We start from the raw sequence: 15,422 nt of genomic DNA, 5'->3' as shown, positions 1-15,422 counted from the left end.
TTCATTCCATTGAATGACTTTGAAGGTGAATATGACCAAGAGAAGATGGTGATTTTTGATATAAAACTGATGGTTGGGTTCGGATGCGATACCATTCCAATTTTGAAAGTACCCCCACAATACCCAATATGGGTAAGGGCTTAACTAGAAATTTATGTGCTTTAGTATGGGTTCCCTCTAAACAAGCGTCATCGGGGTTATGCCAAGGGCTGCCTCCAAAGAAATATGAAATGATGTGAAATGACGTGAAATGAGGTGAATGTCCGGCCCAAGCCTCGTGCGGTTCCCGAGTCGATCGTCTGTCTTCACCTGGGAGGCCAAGCTCATGGGGAGAGGTGCCTATACTAGAGTATATAAGTGAAAGGTTATGATTGGTAGTCCGCATACGGAGTATGATAAATCAGGGCCAGTTAACCCTGACGGATTATTGCAAATATTGTGGCACAAGTGTACGACCTCTGCAGAGTGTAGAACTATTCGAATAGCCGTGTCCACGGTTACGGACGATTGGAAATGCCATACTGTTACGTCATCAGACCATTTTCAAAAATGTGACATATGACTGGTGGCTTGAAGTTGAAAGGTGAATGGTGACTTTGAATTGAATCGCAACAGAGTCGTGGGAATGACACTAATGTTCCCACTTGAGTTAGTCTAAGGATTCAAGCATCTTTACTAAATGTTTATGAAATAAACTTGGCTTTATGCAAATAAACCTAGAGCTTAGTATCCCCTTACCACAATTGATAGTGCTTACACTAGTATTAGTTTGCGAGTACTTTAAAAGTACTCATGGCTTTGTCCCTGGCTATTCAAATGGCCAGACTATGAAGGTGAACATCCGTACGAGGAAGATGGACAGCAGGACGTCTACGACAACTAGGACCGCTCCTGACGTCAAGCGTTGGCCTGTGGACTAGATAGTCCGTTACTACTTCGCTTCCGCTATTTGTGATGATCGTTGATCAATAGATCAACTACTATTGTAATATTGGATCATGTGATCTATCTTTATAAAACGATTATGTGTTGTAATAAATGATGACTCTATGATATTCAACTATTATGTCTCGCAACAACAATATTCCTGGGATTGCGATGTACGGCATAATAGGCATCTGGACTTAAAAATCCGGGTGTTGACAAGTTGGTATCAGAGCCATTGTTTGACCTTAGGAGACCCTAGTTAGAATGGACGTTCGGAAAAGTGTAGTTTCTAAAACAAATACAGTGAATATTTGTGAAAAACTTATTCATTTTCTTCTCTATCAGATCCTTTCAAAAATGATAATCCATGCTCCTCCTTATAAATCCATCTAAAATTTTGCCACACCTGTTCACATCTCTAACTTACTCATTCATTTCACTTTCCGATGGAGCCCTACGTCCAGACGGAGACCTACGATCTGGAAAACGGAGGAAGTCTGGTGTTCGAGCGTGACCTGTTCCTAGTGTCCGAGAAGCTCGAACGCCCACCTCCCCAGTTCCACGGAGTCCGGATCCACAACACCCCCGCTGGGGAACAGCAGTGGATGATCACCGCTGACTTGAAGGGAAGCCCGGAGCCTCCCATCTCGGAGAGGATCCTTTTCTCCTTCAAGGCATACAGCTGGGTGGACGGTCTTGCTCACGCCCTTCAGGAGGGACTTGCTCGGGTGTGCGGACAGAACATCGCCGCACTCCGGGGAAGCCGCTTCGCCCACTTCGCGAGGCACGACACCATGGGAGAACCCATGGCACTCTCTTCGCACCCGGTGCTCAAGATTCATGTGGAGCATTTGGACTTTATGCTTCATGAGACCCGGAAGGACCTGGAGCTGACGCGTGTCCACGCCCACCGTGCCCAGATGGCTTTGGCTCATCATGCCGATGCCATCAGGCTACTCGCCAAGGACCGCCGGTCACTCCGCCTGCAGCGCGCCAAGAATGTCTCTACTATCACCCGTCTTCGCGAAAAGATTCGCACCTTGGAGGTGACTGTCCGGACCCAGCAGGACCAGATCCAGGAGATGGAGGAGGATGGAGAACACATCCAAGGAGGCGATGACTTCCTGAGTGATGACAACGACTTTGAGGATGACGAGTTCACTGATGAGGAGGACTATGAGTTTCTGGAGTCTGCGGAGGATGGGATCATTCCCATCGATGTGGATAAAGACGATGAGGAATAATTACACTAGCATCACTTACGTAGGTGTGAGTTGTACCCCGCACCATGTATCGTAGTTTGTGGAAGAAGGGTTCTTAAAACCCTTAGTGCTTTAACTTGTAATGTGTGATGTTTGTTGTGAATAAATAAAGTGTGTGCTATGTTCATCACAAAAATATTTCAAGTTTAAGTTTAAACTTAACTCAATATAAGCCATAGAAAAATTCCCTCTTATCTTATCATCTACCTCAATGATCAGATGGCCCCACCAACCCGCAACGCCACCCAGGATGCCATGATGCAACTGCTGCAGACAATGATGGCAGACCGAGAAGTCGAAAGAGCTGAACGCCAAGCAAACCTTGCTGCACTACAACAGATAGCTCAGAACAATCAAGGCCATGGAAACCACGACCACCCTGGGTCAAAGCTGAAGAACTTTCAGAACACCAACCCACCCGTGTTCAGCAAGACAGAAGAGCCACTTGATGCTGATGACTGGCTCCAAACAATAGAGAACAACTTGGAAGTTGCGAGAGTAGAAGCCGCCGAAAAAGTACTGTTCGCCACACACTACTCGTCGGGACCCGCACGAGCCCGGTGGACAAGTGCCCGTGCAATGAATGCGGGACGAATGATGACATGGGAAGACTTCAAGCTGAAGTTCAGCAAGTACCATGTGCCCCAAGGACTAATCAAGAAAATGAGAGACGAGTTCCGTGAACTCAAGCAAGGAAGAATGTCCGTGGTGGAATACCGCGACAGGTTTCTCACTCTGTCAAGGTACGCCCCGGACGAGACCGACACGAATGAGAAAAGAAAGGAAAGATTTCTGAACGGACTGCACGACGAGATGCAAACGGTGTTAGTGAATATTCCATTCGCTGACCTCGAAGCCCTCGTGGACTCAGCCATACAGATGGAAGGAAAGCTGCATGAGGCCAATGAAAACCGCAAGCGCAGAATGATGAACCAGAGTGGACCCCACCATACCCAGAAGCACCGCAATAACTCCTCTGGAGGATTCACCCCCAGAAACAACAGGCCACCTGCTCAGGCTTATCGCCCCAACTACAGCAACAACAACGGAGGAACCCCGAAGCCCGGAGGCAACAACAATAACAACAATAACCACAACAGCCACAACAACAATGGGAACAACACCAACACCAACACTGGTCCGAGGACTGGAAGCAATGCCATCCCCGTCACCCCGAAGGACAAGTCAACTATAAACTGCTATGAATGTGGAGTTGTGGGCCACTACTCCAAAGAGTGCCCCAAGAAGCTTGCCAAGATCGCCGCCAACACCGCTGCACCTGCCCAGCAACAGCGCCGCTTCGCAGGTAGAAGGAACCAGAACAACAACAACGGCCGTTTCTACCACATGACTGCCACTGAAGCTCAGGAAGCACCCCAGACCCTGACAAGTATGCCTTCCTGTTAATCAAAATACTCAATCTCTCTTAGGAACCTAACTTTTCTTAAACTCTCGGGACGAGATTTGTTTAAGGGGGAAGGGTTTGTAACATCCCAGAAATTCAAGACAAAATAAATAAATTCCCCTAGTTCCAAATTTTGGAACCAACAAAAACTTTTATTAAATTAAGTTTGGTACATAATAATCTTGCTTAATTCTTGTGCTATTGCCATGATTGCTTGTTATTAGTATTTGAAATAATCTTAAACCCTAAAACCTCACCCCTCTTCTCACCATCCTAGTTAAAAGAAAATAAAAGGAAGTTAAATAATAAAAAGGCATATGTGCCTATGGCTATATTTATAAATCTTTACCCTAAGACTCCTCTACTTTGGTTAGAGGTTTGGAAAACCATTACACACCTTACCTAGTACTTATCAAACCTAAATCAAGTTGTTTTCCAATAGAAATTAAAAAGGAAACTAAAAATGCCATAGAGGCATATGAGAGTAAAATAGCAAATATGGTGAACTTAAGAAAATTGACCCTAAGACTATGTTGTGAATGGTTGGTATCACCTCCTTATACCATTTCAACACTCAACAACACCAATTGGGTCAAGCCAAGTCAAATTAAAAATCAAATGCACCATATGCATAGAGGCATATGTGACACATAGCCATTTCACCAAACCTTGCCCTTTGACTTTAAACCTTGACCAAATGATGTGGAACCTTCTCCAAACCTAATATAACCCTAAATTAACCCTAAACCATGCCCAAGTAGATGCAAGAGGAACCACTTACAAAAATAATGAAATTTGACACATCATCTCTTATGGGTTATGGCCATATTTGCAAATCTTTGAACAAGACCATTTGAAATGGTTTCAATGATCTTAAAATGTTTCTAAACTACTAAGAATCATATTAGAGTCAAGGAATAGTCAAATCAAATGAAGAGAAATTAAATAGGGAGAAAATCCCAATTTCAACTCACATACACATAGGGCCAATTTTGCAAATCTTCATCCAAGGGCCACCATTGCTTGATCTTTTGTTTGTAGAACTACTTATATATGATAAACAAACATAATTGCATCAAAGAAACCAAGAATCAAATCAAAGCGAAATCTTAAAATCAACTTACATGTGATAATGGTCATATTGCCATTTTATAAAATGTTCACTACTTTACCCCCTGACTTTGAATTTTCTCAAACCAAACTTGGTCAACTATTGCCATGTCATCCAAGACCATGTCAAGGTGAACAACTTTCATGTTGACCATCAGGGTTAAAGTTGACCAGGTTGACCAGTAGAGATTTGACAAGTGGAGACTTTGAAACTATGTGAAGATAATCCCAAATTTGAAATCTCACAAACATTTGCCAAAATGACCACCACCACCACCACTCTTTCTCTTTAAGTATATAATTGAGCTTCACCAAAAAGAAAACCAAAATTCAAACAAAAGTTTCATGCGGCCATTTCATCAAACAACTTGCAGGCAGAATTTGGCAAATGCCACACACTCTATCTATCCACCGGTTCTTAGACTCAAACCCTCTCCAAACTTGTGATCATCAACCTCCTGTACCTCCTCTGCATCAAGCCCTGCCATTTTGGCTCGAGTAAAGTGGTGGCATGATCAAACATCTCTTCACCATGCCGTGCTCCATGCCATCACCCATGCCCAATCGTCGCTCCGAGCCCTCTCCTCTCCCTTTCTTCTTGTCTCGGAGAATCCTACATCAGCCCCAGGACACCGCTGGTACCCAGCCCTAGCTCAGCGACGCGCGCTAGCATTGGCCAGCACGCACGCGCCCAGCACCGCGCCACGAGCGTGCCGGGCACGCGGTGAGCGCGCCCGGCACGTCACCTGGACGCGCCGAGTACACGTCCATGCCCCGATTGCGCTCGACCTCCTCTGCATGCTCTACCCTCTGCATCGCATGCTCGCCAACCTCTACATCTACGCCGCTAGACATGCCTCACTGACTCGCGCGTGCACGCCGTCGACATCGCCATCATCACCAATCTCGCCGCGCCACCGCATGCGCAGCTCTCGAGCGATAGCCGCACGCTCCCGTCCTCCCCTACTGCGTCCCGTCACGCGCGCTAGCTCCGCCTAGCCGACGCCTACGCCACGCGCCTCCTAGCTTGCCCCTTCGGCGCTCCGGAGACGCCACGCCGTCGACGACCTCCCACGGGCACCCGCAGCACCTCGACCCCCTATAAAAGGAGGCCGCTCCTGGACGATCACAACACCCCAGCCGCCTCCCCTCTCTTCTCTGAGCATCCTCGACTCTTTCCCCTCTCCAATTAAGCTCACCGTCGCCGGAATTTCACCGGAGTCCGCCGCTGCAGAAGCTCGACGAAGACGACGACTCCGAGCCTCCCCCGACCAACCACGGCCACCAGTCGACTCCCCGTTCCACGCAGAGTAGTTTGCCCCCGTCGCCAGCCTGGGAGCGCCCCTGCATCGCCGTCGCCGGACCTCTCCGTCGCAGCACGTCCGGTTCCCCGTCGACTCGCCGACGACGGTACGCCGCTCGGATCCACTCGTGAATCGCGCGGTCCGGATAGCGCATACGTCGCCCGGCCGTGATGTATCGACGTGTAGATCCCACATCACCAGCCCGTGGCGATGAAACGTACGGCCTGCCCACCTTCGCTCTCCAAACAGCGCGGCCCATTTGCTTTCCCGCGCGGCCCACGAAATTCAAATCTCGATTTAAATCCTATTTAGCTAAATTCAATACCTGGTGCCATGCTTCAGTAATTTTTAAATAGTTTGAAATCTACTACACCAAATTTAACCAATTTTATATATTTTAAAAGCTCATGAAATTATCTAAATAATGCCACTGGCCTCATGTCCAAATTCGTAATTAAATTTAAATGATAAAAATAACAAGGCAGGACCTTTTCTGACTTCAAATAAATATTAGAAATTATCTACAAATGATTTTAAGTTGATTCCAACTCTAATAAATCACATTTGACATAATAGAATTGTTTATGCAAAAATATAGCATAGTGGTTTTGCATGATCATGGACTAGAGTTAAATAATGGCTATGGAGATATTTCTAGTTCATTTAATACATACACATAGAATTATTTAAATAGTATGAGGGCTTCTCTCTCATTTAAATTGTGATCTTAAGTAATTCAACTAGAGGTACTGACCTTGGTCAAATAAGTCTCATGCTTGGTTACTTAGAGATTTTAAATCATTTAGATGATAGTTTAACTTATATGAGGTATAACTTCTCACATAAATCATTAATCCAAATAGTTCAAGGAGAATTAATAACACATGTATTAATGACCCATAGGTTCCTTTTTGAAAATATTAAATCATTCTCATAAGTAGTATTTAAATATTCCAAACCTAGTTATTAAATTAATATGAGATACTTGGTCTCATCTTGCCTCAACCAAATTAATATAAGGTAGATACCATGGTCAATTAAAACTCACCTTAGATTACTTAATGATATTAAACCTCTGTAAGGTGTTATTAAAATGGTATGAGGTGCTCATCTCATTTAAATCATCTTTCTCAAATAAAATGAAGTAATGTATTGACCTTTAATTTCCTAGGCTCATACTTGCTCACTTGTAGATTTTAAATCTAAATAGTATTTAAATTTTCCAAAGATTAGTTAAATCACCTGAGATGATGAATCTCATTTAACTCACTTTCTCAAATACTAAGTGTGAAAGGTTGACCTTGGTCAACATAGGATCATCCCTGGTTATTTGAGAATATTAAATCACCTCAATAATAGTCCTTTAAATTAGTTACAATTATGTGTTAAATCATATGAGAGGTATTTCTCTCATTTAAATCTTGTTCTCAAGTGATTCAACATGAGGTAGTAATCATAGTCTAAGTAACCTCATATTGAATTATTTGGTGACATTAAATCACTACCAGGTTAGTATTCAATTACATGAGGTATGGAACCTCATTTAAATCATTTTCCCAAATGATAAGTATGAAGAGGTTGACTTTGGTCAACCTAGGTCATATATTATTCATAAGAGAAATTAAATCTTAAAAAGATTCAATGAGAGGAAATTATTTTCTCACATACTAAAGAGAAACCCTAACTCCATTTTTCAATGAGAGGAAATTATTTTCCTATTACTAAATAAGAAAACCCTAGCATAATCTTGTAATAAATGTTAAGTAGTGATGCTAGATCATTGTGTGAGCCACTAAGGCTAATTAAGAGTACTTAAGTATTGTTTGGTGATTGTGCCCTCGTATTCGTTTATAGACGCTAGTACCGGAGACTATCAAGAGGAGGAATTATTCTACCAAGAGGAAGAAGAAGAACACTTTGATCACCTCACCAATCAAGGCAAGCTAATATTCTTGCAAGCTAGAATAATGCAAGCCATTTTGTTTGCAAGCTAACACCCTTGCAAAGTTCCCTTGTGCGAAGCTCTACAAGAGCAAGGCACTATTACTTTTACTTTATGCCTGGTAAACCTATCCCCAGTTTTTACCTTACCAGCTTTACTTGATTTTATTTATCAAAGTTACTTTTTAGTTTATGATTCACTTGGTTGAATTATAGAGTAGTACAAGAGAATCACACTTAGCCAAGTAAGCTCCAAGATGCTTAGCACCCCTCATGAAATAGTTGCTAGTGCTAATCAATTAAAAATTGGACTACTCTAGATGGGAACATGTGACTTTGAAATGAAGTTGAAACCTTGGAATGATGGTTCATTCCATTGAATGACTTTGAAGGTGAATATGACCAAGAGAAGATGGTGATTTTTGATATAAAACTGATGGTTGGGTTCGGATGCGATACCATTCCAATTTTGAAAGTACCCCCACAATACCCAAAATGGGTAAGGGCTTAACTAGAAATTTATGTGCTTTAGTATGGGTTCCCTCTAAACAAGCGTCATCGGGGTTATGCCAAGGGCTGCCTCCAAAGAAATATGAGATGATATGAAATGACGTGATTGAGGTGAACTGTCCGGCCCAAGCCCTGTGCAGTTCCCAGGCTGACGGTGTGTCTTCACTGGGAGGCCAAGCTCATGGGGGGAGGTGCCTGTACTAGAGTATATAAGTGAAAGGTTATGGTTGGTAGTCCGCATACGGAGTATGATAAATCAGGGCCAGCTAACCCTGACGGATTATTGCAAATATTGTGGCACAAGTGTACGACCTCTCGCAGAGTGTAGAACTATTCGAATAGCCGTGTCCACGGTTACGGACGATTGGAAAGGCCATACTGTTCCGTCATCAGACCATTTTCAAAAATGTGACATATGACTGGTGACTTGAAGTTGAAAGGTGAACGGTGACTTTGACCTGAACCACAACAGAGTTGTGGGAATGACACTAATGTTCCCACTTGAGTTAGTCTAGTGATTCAAGCATCTTTACTAAATGTTTATGAACTAAACTTGGCTTTATGCAAATAAACCTAGAGCTTAGTATCCCCTTACCACCATTGATAATGCTTACACTAGTATTAGTTTGCGAGTACTTTAAAAAGTACTCATGGCTTTGTCCCTGGCTATTCAATGGCCAGATTATGAAGGTGAACAGTTGTACGAGGAAGATGGACAGCAGAACGTCTACAACAACTAGGACCGCTCCTGACGTCAAGCGTTGGCTTGTGGACTAGATAATCCGTTACTACTTCGCTTCCGCTCTTTGTGATGTTCGTTGATCAATAGATCAACTACTATTGTAATATTGGATCATGTGATCCATCTTTGTAAGACGCTTATGTGTTGTAATAAATGATGACTCTATGATATTCAACTATTATGTCTCGCAACAACAATATTCCTGGGATTGCGATGTACGGCATAATAGGCATCTGGGTTTAAAAATCCGGGTGTTGACACATACTTCAGTTTATCCCCTTGGGGTGATATTAGTACCACTCCTGCTCCGGCTCCTTCTACTCTTTTGGATCCGTCGAAATTCATGGTCCAAGTTCTCGATAAATCTGGGGGTCCTGTGTTTTGCAGCTCCATCCACTCTGCGACAAAATCTGGTAAGATCTGCGACTTTATTGTTTTTGTTTTTTCATGCGTGATGTCCCGAGGGGAAAGTTCTACTCCCCAAAGGGAGACACGCTCTGTAGCTTCTGGATTGTTTAATATGTTTGATAAAGGCGCCTCATTGACCACTATTATCGGATGCGCCGAAAAATAGTGTCGCAACTTTCTTGAAGTTGTAAACACTCCATATGCCAACTTCTGATAGTGCGGGTATCGCTGTTTTGAAGGCGATAAAACTTCACTGATGAAATATACCGGCCTCTGGACTCCATGAAGTTTCCCTTCTTCTTCTCTTTCAACCACAAGTGCCGTGCTGGCCACCTGGGGTGTGGCCGCGATATATAACAAGAGAGGTTCCTTCTCCTTAGGCGCCACCAATATTGGAGGTGTCGAGATTGTGCGCTTAAGGTCCTCAAAGGCTTTGTCTGCTTCTTCGTTCCACTGGAACTTTTCTCCTTGCTTGATCAAGGCGTAAAATGGCAATGCCTTTTCTCCCAACCTGGCGACAAATCTGCTCAAAGCCGTGACTCGCCCCGTTAGCTGTTGTATTTCCTTTAACTTGGTTGGTTTTCGCATTGTTACGATGGCCTGAATTTTTTCTGGGTTAGCCTCAATCCCTCTTGCTGAAACTAGAAACCCGAGAAGTTCTCCTGCAGGCACGCCGAAAGAACACTTCATCGGGTTCAGCTTGAGGCAAAATCTATCGAGATTGTCGAAAGTTTTCTTGAGGTCCTCGATCAAGGTTGATCCCTGCTTTGTTGTTATGATGACATCGTCGATGTACACTTGGACGTTCTTGCCAATCTGTGTGTCAAGAAATTTTTGCATCATCCTCTAATATGTTGCTCCCGCGTTTTTGAGCCCGAAAGGCATTGTTCTGTAGCAAAACACGCCATAGGATGTTATAAAAGCTGTTTTGACTTCATCTTCTTCTTTTAGTCGGATCTGGTTGTAACCAGAATATGCGTCCAGGAAGGAAAGACGTTCACAACCTACCGTGGAGTCGATGATTTGATCCATCCTCGGGAGGGGAAAGTGATCCTTGGGACAATGTTTATTGAGACACGTGAAGTCGACGCACATGCGAAGGACCTCAGTGTTTTTCTTCGGGACCAGCACTGGGTTAGCTACCCACGTGGCTTCTGTGTGTATTTCCTTGATAAATCCTGCTTCTCTAAGTCGATTAATCTCTCACAGCATAGCTTTGCGGTTTGGTTCCGAAAAACGCCGCAAAGGTTGTTTGATTGGTCTGGCCATTGGATCCAAATTAAGAGGGTGCTCGGCAAGTTCCCTGGGTACTCCTGGCATGTCAGTTGGACACCATGTAAAGATTTCCCAGCGCTCACGGAGGAACTCGACGAGCGCGCTTTCCTATGCAAGATCCATGTTTGTTGTAATGGATGTCGTCTTCTTGGGATCTGTCGGGTGGATCTGTACTTCCTTCGAGTTTTTCATGGTGTCAAAGGTTGGTTCCTTCAGCGGCCTCCCTCCATCTGGCAACACATCGTAATCAGTTGTTAGCTTTGACGCCATATATTATGCTTGCATCCCGAAAGTTTCTGACAGCCGATGAAAATCCTTGTCGCACTAATCTGCTAGCGCGAAACTGCCTTTTACTGTAATTGGGCGGGTCCAGGGAGTCTCCACAACAAGTATGTGTAATGTGGTACCGCCATAAACCTGGCATACGCGGGTCGTCCTAACAAAGCATGATACTGCGATGGAAAATCCACGACTTCAAACTCCAAATTCTCTCTTCTGTAATTTTCTCGGGTTCCAAACTAAACGTCGAGATTTATCTTTCCCAATGGATAACTTGGCTTATCAGGTGCAATACCATGGAACCGCGTGTCAGTTGGTGTTAAATTCGCTAAGGATATATTCATCTTCCTCAATGTATCTACATACATGAGGTTTAAGCTGCTGCCTCCATCTATAAACACCCGTGAGACGTCGAATCCTGCAATCACCGCCGGCAAAATCAAAGCTGATTGCCCTGGTCGAGGGACTTGCTGCGGGTGGTCCGCTATGGTGAAGCCGATGTCCTGTCCCGGCCAATTCAGGTACTCAATTGTTGGTGGAGGCATCTTTTCTGCCATAAAGACTTGTCGCGAAATTACTTTTTGAGCTCTATTGGATGACCTGCCCTTCTGAATCATCGAGCCCTCCCCATTGGTGTTGATATAAGGACCGTTCATTGGGGCTGCCGCTATTTGTAACTGGTGTCGATTTTCGTCCGTGATTGCGGGAGGAGGTGGTAGGTGGATCTCACTCCTTGGCCCCTGGGGGTTCATGTTTGCTGACTGTGCGTTGGCATGCCCTGCGTACCTATGCAGTGCCTGGAAAGTTCGGCAATCCTTCTGCAAATGCCCCGACTGCCTCTTCCCGTTGTTATCGAGAAAGAAGTGCATTTGGCATGGTCCGTCAACATATCTTCGGGAGATACATACGGCCTTTGGAACCTTGGTCCATTTTTTTGCCTGCTAGGACGGGGACCGTCCCTATAATAGCTACGTTGTTCACCACTTTTTTGATAATCATCCCGATTATTTCCTCCACTATTTCCTCGGAAGCCAGCCGATATTTGGCCGGGACCGTCATACTCTGAGAACTGGCGAGAAAAACGTCGTCTATTTTGAATATTTCGGTTACAATCATCCTCAGGTGACCTATGTCGTTTGTTGTTGACAACATCTTCTCCATCTACCCAGCGATTCGTTATTTCTATGAGTGCTGCTATTGTTTTCGGGTTAGTCCTTCCCAAATCCTCGATCAAATCCTTCCTTCGGATCCCAGCGACAAAAGCATCTATCGCTCTCTCGTCGGATATGTTTTTTGCCGAGTTTTTGATAATGTTCCACCTCTGGATGTACATCCGCATCGACTCATCATACTTCTGTCGATAGGCTCTCAATTGCTCTATTGACGCATGTTTCTTGCATGTGGATAAGAAGTTTTTTACGAACATGTCCTCGAAGGTCTCCCAACTGTCGATAGATCCAGGTGGTAACTTTTTTATCCATGATCGCGCTGCCCCACTTAAGTGTACTTGGATGCTCTACATAGCAGTTGCTTTGGTTCCACCCGTTAATTTTACTGTCTCCAGGTAATCCACGAACCAGTCCTCAGGATCTTGCAACCCGTCGAACTTCTTATAGTTGTCAGGCAACTTGAATCCAGACGGGACCCGTGTTTTACGAACTCGTCGAGTAAAACAAGGGAGCCCGCACATATCCTCCTCATCTACCTCGGGTGACTGCCGATGTTCTCTCCTTTATTGTCGCGCCCTGTCGACCCGCGCCTGTGTCGCTGTATCTCATGCCGACGTGTTTGGAGGATCTTGCACTACCACTGTAGGCCGTGGACTATTTTGTCTTGTAGTACCTTGATACGTCTCCGACGTATCGATAATTTCTTATGTTCCATGCTACATTATTGATGATATCTACATGTTTTATACACATTATATGTCGTATTTACGCATTTTCTGGAACTAACCTATTAACAAGATGCCGAAGAGCCGCTTGTCGTTTTCTGCTGTTTTTGGTTTCAGAAATCCTAGTAACGAAATATTCTCGGAATTGGACGAAATCAACGCCCAGGGTCCTATTTTTGCACGAAGCTTCCAGAAGACCGAAGAGGAGACGAAGTGGGGCCACGAGGTGGGGACACACCATGGCGGCGCGGCCCAAGCCCTGGCCGCGCCGCCCTAGTGTGTGGGCCCCCCGTGACGCCCTTTGACCTACCCTTTCGCCTACTTAAAGCCTCCGTCGCGAAACCCCCAGTACCGAGAGCCACGATACGGAAAACCTTCCAGAGACGCTGCCGCGAATCCCATCTCGGGGGATTCAGGAGATCGCCTCCGGCACCCTGCCGGAGAGGGGAATCATCTCCTGGAGGACTCTTCATCGCCATGATCGCCTCCGGAGTGATGAGTGAGTAGTTCACCCCTGGACTATGGGTCCATAGCAGTAGCTAGATGGTCGTATTCTCCTTATGTGCTTCATTGTTGGATCTTGTGAGCTGCCTAACATGATCAAGATCATCTATCTGTAATACTATATGTTGTGTTTGTCGGGATCCGATGGATAGAGAATACTATGTTATGGTGATTATCAATCTATTATTTATGTGTTGTTTATCTTGCATGCTCTCCGTTATTAGTAGAGGCTCTGGCCAAGTTTTTGCTCTTAACTCCAAGAGGGAGTATTTATGCTCGATAGTGGGTTCATGCCTCCATTGATACCGGGACGAGTGACGGAAAGTTCTAAGGTTGTGGATGTGCTCGTTGCCACTAGGGATAAAACATTGATGCTATGTCTAAGGATGTAGTTGTTGATTACATTACGCACCATACTTAATGCAATTGTCTCGTTGCTTGCAACTTAATACCGGAAGGGGTTCGGATGATAACTCGAAGGTGGACTTTTTAGGCATAGATGCGATTGGATGGCGGTCTATGTACTTTGTCGTAATGACCTGATTAAATCTCACTATATTTATCATATCATGTATATGCATTGTTATGCCCTTTTCTATTTGTCAATTGCCCGACTGTAATTTGTTCACCCAACATGCTTTAATCTTATGGGAGAGACACCTCTAGCGAACTGTGGACCCCGGTCCTATTCTTTACATCTGAAATACAATCTACTGCAATACTTGTTTTACTGTTTTCTTCGCAAACAATCATCTTCCACACAATACGGTTAATCCTTTGTTACAGCAAGCCGGTGAGATTGACAACCTCACTGTTTCGTTGGGGCAAAGTACTTTGGTTGTGTTGTGCAGGTTCCACGTTGGCGCCGGAATCCCTGGTGTTGTGCCGCATCATATTTCGTCACCATCAACCTTCAACGTGCTTCTTGACTCCTACTGGTCCGATTAAACCTTGGTTTCTTACTGAGGGAAACTTGCCACGGTGCGCATCATACCTTCCTCTTGGGGTTCCCAACGGACGTGTACATCTACGCGCATCAAGCAAATTTCTGGCGCCGTTGCCGGGGAGATCAAGACACGCTGCAAGGGGAGTCTCCACTTCCCAATCTCTTTACTTTGTTTTTGTCTTGCTTTATTTTATTTACTACTTTGTTTGCTGCACCTAAACAAAACACAAAAAAATTAGTTGCTAGTTTTACTTTATTTACTGTCCTGTTCTCTATATCAAAAACACAAAAAAATTAGTTACTTGTCTCTACTTTATTTGCCTAGTTTACTTTATTACTGTTATCATGAGTAATCCTGAAGTTGAAGTTCGTTCTTTTAAGCAACAAGGTGGAGAAAGTTTTAAAGATGCTTGGTACAGAATTAGTAATGCTCATCATAGATGCATTAAGAAACACTCCACCACTATCCTTCTTAGGAACTTTTATGTTGGTTTATCTAGTTGGAATAGGTATGTTCTTGATACTCTTTCGGGAGGTAATTTCCTATGTACTCTCGCTTTAGAAGCTAGTTGCATCATTGAGAGTCTAGTTGGAATACCACCTGTTAATGAAGTTAAAATTGAAATCTCTCTTGAAGATGTTATGAAAAAATTGGAAACCATAGAGAAATTTTTTCCAAGTATTGAAACTAAATTGGAAATGTTATTGGATAAAACTGATGAACTTGATAAATCCCTAGGTAGAATTGATGAAAGAATTAGTGTCCTAGGAACTTGTGTTGTCCATGATAATCAAACCAATAGGATTGATGAAATTGAAAAAGCTATGGGAACCTTGGGTTCAACCTTTTCTTCTCTCAAGTATAATGAGAAAGCTTATGTGGGTAAGGAGCAAAAATTCATGTACGCCTCTAAA

This window comes from Lolium rigidum, chromosome 3 (genome assembly GCF_022539505.1).
Source record: "Lolium rigidum isolate FL_2022 chromosome 3, APGP_CSIRO_Lrig_0.1, whole genome shotgun sequence".
Classification (NCBI taxonomy): Eukaryota; Viridiplantae; Streptophyta; class Magnoliopsida; order Poales; family Poaceae; genus Lolium; species Lolium rigidum.
The sequence above is the reverse complement of the archived record's forward strand: the minus strand, read 5'-3'. Positions refer to the sequence as shown.